This window comes from Xylocopa sonorina, chromosome 11 (assembly GCF_050948175.1).
Source record: "Xylocopa sonorina isolate GNS202 chromosome 11, iyXylSono1_principal, whole genome shotgun sequence".
In the NCBI taxonomy this organism is placed as follows: Eukaryota; Metazoa; Arthropoda; class Insecta; order Hymenoptera; family Apidae; genus Xylocopa; species Xylocopa sonorina.
Window position 1 is genome coordinate 313,262 of NC_135203.1, and position 11,686 is coordinate 324,947.

Sequence of the window (11,686 nt, forward strand, 5' to 3'; positions counted from 1 at the left end):
CGGTGAATTTAATTAATCTAGAGCTGCTATTACGCAGCGACGACCCGTAAAATCGAGCAAAAAATTCGATTTACGGGCGTACGTGCAAAGTCTAACACCCAAAACACGGAGAGGTCGAATTCAAAACCAACGGCTATAAGTGTAAAGTTTACACTTATAACCGGGTATAAGGTCAGACAAACCGAATCTACTCGGATTCAAACTCCTCGGAGGTCGAAATGGTCGACCTAGGAGGAGGGACGTCACGTATGGACGTCTAACGTCTACCCGATGCGTTCAACACCACCGCATCGGGAGCACTTTAAACTAATCACGCGAGAAGGGACCTCCACCGATATTCCAAGTGCTAGACTTACCAAGTCCGGGGTTCCACCAGCTAAGTCGAACGCACTGAACACTGCACCACACACGAGCACAGCACGCGCGACGCGGATGAAGACGCGACACTCCGGTGAGCGAGTCGGAAAAACACAAATAAAATAAATACTTAAGCTACTGATGGGAAAGATCAAGTGTGTGGGTTTGACTAGATAAAACTGATTTTTGGAACTCTTATTGAGCCGGTCCCAGAGGCACTGCAATACTGGGTCGACTCGCGGCGGAGGTGGAGCAAGCCCCAGCGGTCCGCCTTTTTCCAAAAATCAGGTTAATATTCTGACTCCTAATGAGGAGTGTATCAGATATTAAGCTGATAAGAACAGATAAGACGTTTATTTTAGCAATTAATGTTCCCCCGGGGCCGAAGCCCCAGGGGTATACACTTATTTTACAGAATAATTCGCATCGCTTCCGCACGAATTTAGTTATATATCATTTATAATATAAGGCTTGCGGGAGAAAGTTTTTTCCGCGTCCATTACGAGCGTACCCCTATTACAATGAGGTGAGAATTATAACATTCAATAAATTGAGTACATATAATAACAACCGTGTTACATGAGGCACGGATCGGTAAATTAATTTAACAACAAAGTAACAATATAATAAGATAGTATATACAAAGTATAAAGCATATTTTATATATATAACATTTATAAGAATTTGGCACACCATGTATCACGCAGCACTTGAAAGCCTAGAGCAGAGCATCAATGTGCGGATATACGCCTCATCCTAGTCATACGAGTCCGGTTGGGAGGTATTAGGCGCCATCAATCGGTCCAGAGCAGCAAGAATAAATTAGGCAGAAATAAATAGTTTAATTAATTAATGCATTGTCTAAATCAGAAGAATGATTCGCACTAAATGAGTAAAATAATAGTGTAAAATAATAAAATAGTGCAATCATAATTTAATTGACACCCACAGGCGCGTAGAACAAAGAAGAGTGAACATAAAATAGGCTACTGCAGTAAAATGCGATAGTATAAGTTAGTGGTTAAAATTTACGATAAATGTCCAAACAGTAAAACAGAATAAGATAACAGTCAGATAAGGTAAAATAGGATACAGTAAAATATAAAAGAATATCATACAGTACAAATTATAAATTAATTAATAAAGTCCTTCACCGACTGTGTCTAGGCGCCATTAATCTCTTAGTGTGGAGGCTATGTATATAGAAAAAGAAAAGGAATAAGAAAAAGAAAATAAAGAAAATAAAGAAAGTAAAGCAAAGAAAGGAAAAGAAAAGAAAGCTCACTCCAGACCATATCGACACACTCTCCCAACCCAGGTGTGGAGGCACTAAGGATCCGCAGGCGGCACCACCCCAGGGACGCGGGCGCCTCCACTGCTCCCGCTCAGCGCCGCCGATGTCGACTCCGCCTCAGACGTACCCCGTGGAGCCCGGTACTGACGCACCCCGGATACATGCTCCACGTAGATATCTCTGGACCAGGCTATTGTCTCAGATATCATGAGACGCCTCATCAGCGCTGCATAACGCTGAGAGACGCGCAGCAGGTCCAGGACGAACTCGTTTCCCGGGTCCCACGCGCCCAGGGCGCCGACGACGAACGCATCTACGTGGACTCGGTAGCCGCGCCTCCGCAATGATTCGGCGAGGGGCTGATACTTACGTATCTTCGCCATCCTCGCCTCCTCAATCGCCTCGAGAGTGTTCTCGAAAGGCACGGCCACGTCGACCACGACGATGTTTTTCGACAGCCCGTGCTCCACGACGATGTCGGGACGCAGGGCTGCCAGCTCGCCGTCGACTCCCGGGACGCGCTTATTGACCCGGATCTCCCCTGGCAGACGGGCAGCCGCCACGAGCCTATGAACGAGGTTGTCATGCCGCAGCTGCCGGGCAGCGGAGTGAGGACCGCAGTGGGAGAGCACGTGGGGAAGGCCCTCGAACTCATGCCCGCAACGCCGGCAACGCTTGTCACCGGTCCCCCACCGACGTGCTCCATTTAGCGGCAACACGTCGAGGCGGGCCCGGTGAACGAAGCGCCAATCAGCGAAGCGGACAAACCCCCCGGTGCGCAGAAAGTGGTTACTGACCGCGCAACGGGAGGTCGCGTCGAAAACCTTCCCCTGGTCGGGCTTCCGAAGAAGCCTTTCCAGGTAGCACTCTCCCACTGCTGCCCTCAGCCTCCGCGTGACTTGGCCCTTGGCAGCAGGCGGCACAACAACGCTACGCCCATTCCGGGAGCGACAAACGACCGAGAGTTCTTCACGAACCTCGTCCCATCTCCAACTGAATCCCAGCCGCGCACATGAACGAATCCCGACGTTCCTTACTCGCGACCAGAACGAAGCCCGGCCCGCCGATGGCCTCGCCATCTCGCCCGACAAAGAGCCGGAGAGATAGTCGGCAAGGCCCCTGCTCCCAAGGGTCCGACCGGCCTTCTCCCGCACGGCGTCACACAGCGCTGACCTGGCCAAGTCCGCAACGACCGGATCGCTCGCATTCAATAACCTGAACGCGTGCGACACGGTCGCCACGTCGGCCAGATCCACCAGCGGGAGAAGGCCGCACCCACCCCAAGCGGGGGGGATATAGACCAGCTCCGCACTGGCACGCTGCGGGAGGTGCAACCACCTCTTTACCGTGCGTTTGATGACCCTGTCGGCATCGGCTAAAGCGGTTCTTCGCACGTGGCCTCCCCTGAACGCGAAATCGAGGCGTGGCAACAAGAATGTCGCCACGGTCTCGATTTTTTGCCAGGGGGCGAGCAGGGAATCGTCGACCGCGCGAAGATCTACTAGTAAGGCTTGGATCGTCGGATACGGGGTTTGGTCGATCCGAACCCCGGTCGGCACTCCCAGATGCTCGTAACTCTGCCCCTCCGACAGGGCAGGAACGAGTCCCCCGACTAGACGGAACTCGGTGCCAGCGACCCTCCCGTCCCCTCTAATGTGCAGGGTTGCACACTTCGAGGGGTTGAAGGAGAGCCCCAGCTGCCGAGCCGTCCCCTCTGCTGCTTGCAACAGCCTTCCCATTCCGTCGACGGATGACGCGACGAGTGCCACGTCGTCTGCGTACGCCAGGGCTGTCACCTTATGCCCTCTCACACTCAGACCCTCCACCGAGTCCACGGCCCCGCGAACCATGGCCTCAATGGAAAGGTCGAATAGGATCGGGCTAAGTGGGCAGCCCTGCCTCACCCCCGACTTCATGGGGATCCAGGGCGTGTACCCTTCAGCGGTACGGACCCGCGTCGCCACGCCGTCGTAAAGGCTGGCGACGATGTTGATGAGCGGCCGGGGAGCGCCGGCACCGGCCAGCGAATCGATGATGGTGGCGTGGGGAACCGAACCGAAAGCGTTGGCCAGATCCAACCACGCCACCACCACCTCCCTACGCTGCTTACGAGCGGCAGCCATGGCCTGCTGAAGCACAAAGTTGTGCTCCAGACAGCCTTCGAAGGGCAAGAAGCCCTTCTGTGCTTGGCTGAGCCGCTTGTTGACTACGGCCCAACGAGTGAGCCGATCGGCGACGACCGCCGCGAAGAGCTTGGGGGTGACATCACCCAGGGCGATAGGCCTCCAATTCGATAGGTCCTCGCGATCACCCTTCTTGAAAAGGAGGACGGTGTTGGACTGCTTCCAGCGCCCCGGAATCTTCTCCATGCGGCGGCAGGTGTTGAATACCGCCGTAAGGAGGACCGCTCCTGGGTCCCCCCTCCGTAGGTCACCATAGGTCAGACCGTCGGGTCCGGCGGAAGAAGCAAGCTTCATCCGCTTTAGCCGACGGCTGACCTCGGCTTCCGTGAAGGGGGAAACCAGGGCATCGTTCGACTCAGTGGTCGGGTCCTCCCCATAGAGAGAGGGAAGGCTACCAGGGCGGGCTCGGAGCGAGTAAACGTTCGTAAAGTGCTCCTGGACCCGTTCCAGGGGCACACTGCAATGGGGAGATTCTCCGGCGAGAATCTCCCGCACCGCGCGCTTCCGATCCGCCCTGAAAAGACGTTGGATTCGGGTAGCCTCCCCTACGCGATCCGGGACGCTGGGAGGGCCATCGCTCACCATCGAATTGGCCACATCGCCCCGACGCCCCTCACTCCCCGCGACTGGCCGGCGCCGACCGGCCCCCCCGTTGGAGGCGGCACTCCGTGCGCCAGCCCCGGGTCCCGCGGCCCTCCGCCCCTGAAAGTACTCGTCCACCTTCGTGGCGAGCGCCTCCAGTTGCTCGGGTGATCCCACCCCCTCCGCGAAGGCCACTAACCGCGCCCTTGCGGCAACGTCCACCTCCCGGCGTCCCCTAGATCGGGGTCTACCGGTTGGTGGCGCGCCGGACGCAGCGTCGCGACCTCCACCTCGGGGATGGGGCACCCTAGATTGCCGCGGGGCCCGAGGCTGAGACGCCCCGCCTACCCGCTCGCAAGCAGCCGGGAGGCCCGATGTCGCTGTCCCGCGCCGCCGCCCCACGGTCGCTGCAGGTGCACGACCGCCTCTGGTACCCGCACGATACCCACGTGTCACACTCACCGGGTGGCTTTCCCGAATGCTCGACGGGGCCATCCTCACCGGAGCCTCCACGACGACGCTGCCCCGGGATGATGACGCGGCCGGGTCCCGCGCGCCTCCACACCTGCCCACACAAGTACACCCCCGGTTTCGCCCGGGGGAGTCAGTAACATGATTAAAATTGACCGGACTGGATGCCCGGTCAGTCAGTGGATAGAATCTATTATTCTCAATTAAATTGTCTAAGTTGAGGCCCCCCTCCTCCTCCCTGGGGAACCTCGGTGACCTTCGAGTGGAGGGACCGGTTCCCTCCACCCGCGGGGACGGCTGCCTTGGGGCCTCCTCTTCCCCCGACGAATCCGTGGTGGTTATGGTGCGGTCCACCCACCGCCTTCTCGCCGCTCCTGGTGTTGGTCCAGTCCGTCCCCTCGCGGCGCTCGTGTGGCTGTTCCTGCTGTTGCTGCTGCTGCTGCCACTGTTGCTGCTGCTGCTGCCGCTGCTTCCCAGGCAGCGGCGCCTCCGTCTCGTCCGGGCCGGTCCCTCCTTGGGAGCGGCCGCCGGCGCTCTCTCATCGTCCGACGATGACGACGAAGATTCCCGTATGGTGGGGAGGGGCCTGGGCGAAGGTAGGGACCTCCTCTTCTCGGTCCCCTCCCCACGCGCCTCCACCCGAAGGGACACCCCGGTGGTCTGGGTGTCCCCTCTGCCCCCCGGAGGGGACAGGCGTCCCCTGATAGGCCTCTTCGCAGACGACCCGGGCGGGAGGGACGTCGCCCGAGTCGTCCTGGCTGGCGGGGTGGAGGCGCGGCCCGTGGCTGGCGGCGTCCGCGCCGCGACGGTGACCGCCACAGGTGACACGACGGCCACCGTCATTATAGGCGAGCCACGGACCGATGTCGTCATCGTCGTGGTAGTAAGCGTGGCCGGAGCGCTGCAGGGCGTTGGTGGAGGGCCCTGCAGTGGTGGTGTCGCTGGGGGGGCGCTGGAGGTGGTGGACGCGCCCCCCATCCTCTTCGCTGCCGCCCGCGTTATCCTGGGCAACGCGGGCGGGAGAGACGTAGCTCTGGTGTTTCTTGACACCACCGCCGCTCCAGCCACGGCGGACGGGCTGCCCCGGGTGACCTCCGCGAAGGTTGTGGAGGGGGTCACCTTCCTCGATGGGAGGATGCGTCGGGGCGGGTCGGGTTGGGGAGGCTCGGTCGACGCCCGCCTCTTCCTCCCAGCTGCTGCGGGCGCCGCCGGGCTCTTCTTCCCCCTTGCGGGGGCAGGGGGCGTGGTGGAAGTGCCCCCTGAAATCCTCCCCTTGGGCCCCGACCCGCTGCTGGTCCTGGTGGAGTTGGGGCTCGCCTCGTCCGCGGAGGAGCGCCGGCTTCGCTGGAATAGCGCCGCGAGGGTGACGGAGCTTCTCGTCGCGGCGCTGGATCCCACCGTGGTAGTAGTAGTAGTGGTAGTGGTGGTGGATCTCACTGTCCTTGTCGTTTTTCCGGCGGTGGGTGGACGAGTTCCTCGCCGGGGTTGCGTGGTGGTGTTAGCGATTGTCCTCTTTGACGTACTCGAGGAGGCCCCCTTCGACGCTGTAGATGTTGTTGTTGTTGTTGTCGTCGTTGTTGTTGTTGTTGTTGCTGCAGTTGAGGCAGCCGTCCCCGATGCTCTGGAAACATTTAAACGAGCAGTAACTGTTCGCGGCCTGGTGGAGGCGCACGTTGTTGCGCCCCCACAGGTCACCGGGGAAACACCCAGGGGGGGAAAGGAGACCTCACTCTCGGTGGAGAGATCCACCACGTCAAGAGGTCGCGACTCGGCAACGCTATCGCCGGGCGTTGCGCGGGCGGCACTCCCTGCAAGGGAGTTGTGTCTAACGGAGACACACGGACCCCCGGTGGCTGGATGGCGGACCTGGTGGTGCGCCTTCACCTTCTTCAGCGCATACGCGCTGTCGTCGGAGAAGCCGCACTCAGCGCAGGTCCATCTTTTGATAGCACCGGGGTGATGTAATTTTAGATGTTTGAATAAATCCGTGTGTCTCAGATAGACACACGCTCCCTTTCTGCACACCGTTCTGCCTACAAAGCAGAAGGGGCAGGGAAATTCGGCAGGGAACGGGTACAGCAATTTCACCACGCACTCACTGTTGCTCGAATTACCATTGCTTGTACCCGCCATCGTTACGATAGTGTCGCAACGCAAGCACTCGGCTCGTCGAAATAAAATAAATAATCAAAGTAATAAAACAAAACGCTCACCGGAGCAAACACAGACGGTAACGGTCGGAACGGGACGAACACGTAAGACGAAGGACAAGTTGAATAAATAAGTATATACAATTATCACAAGGGACAACGCGAACGCGAACGCGAATAAATTAATATATTAACACGAATTAACGGACGAAGCGGAATCTAATAAAATAAAGTAAAATAAAATAAAATAATATAAAACAATTCCGCTGTGCCCGGTGGACACAGCCCCGCACGAACGAACCGTGCTTCGCGTACGTGACCAGCAACCGCGACGGTTTAACTTTTCACGATACACTCCACACGGCCTGGAAAACTCCGGAAACGCGAAGTATCGAGTTACACGGGGTGTAAAGGGCCTCCGTGTACCCCGATCTCTTAATTAAAACAAATAAATCGGTGATTTTAATTAATCTAATAGCTGTTATTTCGCAGCGACGACCCGTAAAATCGAGCAAAAAAACTCGAATTACGGGCGTACGTGCAAACAGTCTAACACCCAAAACACGGAGAGGTCGAATTCAAACCCAACGGCTATAAGTGTAAAGTTTACACTTATAACCGGGTATAAGGACGAACAAACCGAATCTACTCGGATTCAAACTCCTCGGAGGTCGAAATGGTCGACCTAGGAGGAGGGACGTCACGTATGGACGTCTAACGTCTACCCGATGCGTTCAACACCACCGCATCGGGAGCACTTTAAACTAACTACGCGCGAAAGGGACCTCCACCGAAGTTCCAAGTGTTAGACTTACCAAGTCCGGGGTTCCACCAGCTAAGTCGAACGCACTGAACACTGCACCACTCACGGACACAGCACGCGCGACGCGGATGATAACGCGACACTCCGGTGAGCGAGTCGAACACAGGTTAAAACGAATACTTATAGCTACTGATGGATAAATCAAAGTGCGTGGGTTTGACTAGATAAAAACTGATTCTTGGAAAAGGCTTATTGAGCCGGTCCCAGAGGCACTGCAATACTGGGTCGACTCGCGGCGGAGGTGGAGCAAGCCCCAGCGGTCCGCCTTTTTCCAAAAATCAGGTTAATATTCTGACTCCTAATGAGGAGTGTATCAGATATTAAGCTGATAAGAACAGATAAACGCTTCTTTATTTTCAACTAATGTTCCCCTGAGGCCGAAGCCCCAGGGGTATACAATTGTCTTACAATATCAATTTGTGTATTTACCGCACAAATTAAGTACATAGTATACATGGTAATAACATAACAATGATGGGGAATAGCCCCACACAACGTCAGCTATAAACTACTATCCTCACATTGGTGTGTGTATATAATATAAAGGAAAAATTTAAGTTTTAACTTAACAACGACTGGTGCATAACATATTGCACAGGATCGTAATCAGTCATATTAATAAATAAAAAAAAATAATAATCTATATATGTATATTACTCTACAGTAGTCATACGATAGGTATCTTCGACGTGTGTATCACAACGGTTCAGTGTGCGGATTAGGCGTTTTACTGCAGTCACACAAGTCAGGGCCGAAGGTACCGGCCACCTTTAGGTCTCCCAAAGCGGTATTAAGGTATTAAGGTACCAATAGCTGCCATACAGTCATAATAGAGTAGAAAGAGAGGAAGTATAGCAGAAGAATCAGGATACCTTGGAATAAAATATATATATATAATAAAGTAAATAAGTTAAAATAAGTAAAAATAAGTAAAAATAGAGTAGGTTAATATAAATAAAAATAATAATTGAGCAAGTGCATAAAATAAGATAAATTAAGTAAGTAGAGTAAAATAGAATACAATACAAAACTTCCTTATCACGTGGAGGCCCTCAATAACCGCTCCAGTCACCCAGCAGCCGGCACGCCCGCCCCGCAGATGTGGAGGCTTCAGGGATCCGCAGGCGACACCACCCCAGGGACGCGGGCGCCTCCACTGCTCCCGCTCAGCGCCGCCGATGTCGACCCCGCCTCGGACGTACCCCGTGGAGCCCGGTACTGACGCACCCCGGATACGTGCTCCACGTAAATATCCCTGGACCAAGCTATTGTCTCGGATATCATGAGACGCCTCATCAGCGCTGCATAACGCTGAGAGACGCGCAGCAGGTCCAGGACAAACTCGTTCCCCGGGTCCCACGCGCCCAGGGCGCCGACGACGAACGCATCTACGTGGACTCGGTAGCCGCGCCTCCGCAATGATTCGGCGAGGGGTTGATACTTGCGTATCTTCCCCATCCTCGCCTCCTCAATTGCCTCGAGAGTGTTCTCGAAAGGCACGGCCACGTCGACCACGACGATGTTTTTCGACAGCCCGTGCTCCACGACGATGTCGGGACGCAGGGCTGCCAGCTCGCCGTCGACTCCCGGGACGCGCTTATTGACCCGGAGCTCCCCTGGCAGACGGGCAGCCGCCACGAGCCTATGAACGAGGTTGTCATGCCGCAGCTGCCGGGCAGCGGAGTGAGGACCGCAGTGGGAGAGCACGTGGGGAAGGCCCTCGAACTCATGCCCGCAACGCCGGCAACGCTTGTCACCGGTCCCCCACCGACGTGCTCCATTTAGCGGCAACACGTCGAGGCGGGCCCGGTGAACGAAGCGCCAATCAGCGAAGCGGACAAACCCCCCGGTGCGCAGAAAGTGGTTACTGACCGCGCAACGGGAGGTCGCGTCGAAAACCTTCCCCTGGTCGGGCTTCCGAAGAAGCCTTTCCAGGTAGCACTCTCCCACTGCTGCCCTCAGCCTCCGCGTGACTTGGCCCTTGGCAGCAGGCGGCACAACAACGCTACGCCCATTCCGGGAGCGACACACAACCGAGAGCTCTTCACGGACCTCGTCCCATCTCCAACTAAATCCCAGCCGCGCACATGAACGAATTCCGACGTTCCTTACTCGCGACCAGAACGAAGCTCGGCCCGCCGATGGCCTCGCCATCTCGCCCGACAAAGAGCCGGAGAGATAGTCGGCAAGGCCCCTGCTCCCAAGGGTCCGACCGGCCTTCTCCCGCACGGCGTCACACAGCGCTGACCTGGCCAAGTCCGCAACGACCGGATCGCTCGCATTCAATAACCTGAACGCGTGCGACACGGTCGCCACGTCGGCCAGATCCACCAGCGGGAGAAGGCCGCACCCACCCCAAGCGGGGGGGATATAGACCAGCTCCGCACTGGCACGCTGCGGGAGGTGCAACCACCTCTTTACCGTGCGTTTGATGGCCCTGTCGGCATCGGCTAAAGCGGTTCTTCGCACATGGCCTCCCCTGAACGCGAAATCGAGGCGTGGCAACAAGAATGTCGCCACGGTCTCGATTTTTTGCCAGGGGGCGAGCAGGGAATCGTCGACCGCGCGAAGATCTACTAACAAGGCTTGGATCGTCGGATACGGGGTTTGGTCGATCCGAACCCCGGTCGGCACTCCCAGATGCTCGTAACTCTGCCCCTCCGACAGGGCAGGAACGAGTCCCCCGACTAGACGGAACTCGGTGCTAGAAACCCTCCCGTCCCCTCTGATGTGCAGGGTTGCACACTTCGAGGGGTTGAAGGAGAGCCCCAGCTGCCGAGCCGTCCCCTCTGCTGCTTGCAATAGCCTTCCCATTCCGTCGACGGATGACGCGACGAGTGCCACGTCGTCTGCGTACGCCAGGGCTGTCACCTTATGCCCTCTCACACTCAGACCCTCCACCGAGTCCACGGCCCCGCGAACCATGGCCTCAATGGAAAGGTCGAATAGGATCGGGCTAAGTGGGCAGCCCTGCCTCACCCCCGACTTCATGGGGATCCAGGGCGTGTACCCTTCAGCGGTACGGACCCGCGTCGCCACGCCGTCGTAAAGGCTGGCGACGATGTTGATAAGCGGCCGGGGAGCGCCGGCGCCGGCCAGCGAATCGATGATGGTGGCGTGGGGAACCGAACCGAAAGCGTTGGCCAGATCCAACCACGCCACCACCACCTCCCTACGCTGCTTACGAGCGGCAGCCATGGCCTGCTGAAGCACAAAGTTGTGCTCCAGACAGCCTTCGAAGGGCAAGAAGCCCTTCTGTGCTTGGCTGAGCCGCTTGTTGACTACGGCCCAACGAGTGAGCCGATCGGCGACGACCGCCGCGAAGAGCTTGGGGGTGACATCACCCAGGGCGATAGGCCTCCAATTCGATAGGTCCTCGCGATCACCCTTCTTGAAAAGGAGGACGGTGTTGGACTGCTTCCAGCGCCCCGGAATCTTCTCCATGCGGCGGCAGGTGTTGAATACCGCCGTAAGGAGGACCGCTCCTGGGTCCCCCCTCCGTAGGTCACCATAGGTCAGACCGTCGGGTCCGGCGGAAGAAGCAAGCTTCATCCGCTTTAGCCGACGGCTGACCTCGGCTTCCGTGAAGGGGGAAACCAGGGCATCGTTCGACTCAGTGGTCGGGTCCTCCCCATAGAGAGAGGGAAGGCTACCAGGGCGGGCTCGGAGCGAGTAAACGTTCGTAAAGTGCTCCTGGACCCGTTCCAGGGGCACACTGCAATGGGGAGATTCTCCGGCGAGAATCTCCCGCACCGCGCGCTTCCGATCCGCCCTGAAAAGACGTTGGATTCGGGTAGCCTCCCCTACGCGATCCGGGACGCTGGGA

General features: G+C 57.1%; 2 pseudogenes; both read right to left on the reverse strand.

Annotated features, from left to right (window-relative positions):
• Positions 1–550: 550 nt before the first annotated feature.
• On the reverse strand, positions 551–757 carry LOC143429504 (U2 spliceosomal RNA; annotated as a pseudogene).
• A 7,290-nt stretch (positions 758–8,047) lies between these two features.
• On the reverse strand, positions 8,048–8,227 carry LOC143429522 (U2 spliceosomal RNA; annotated as a pseudogene).
• Positions 8,228–11,686: the final 3,459 nt, after the last annotated feature.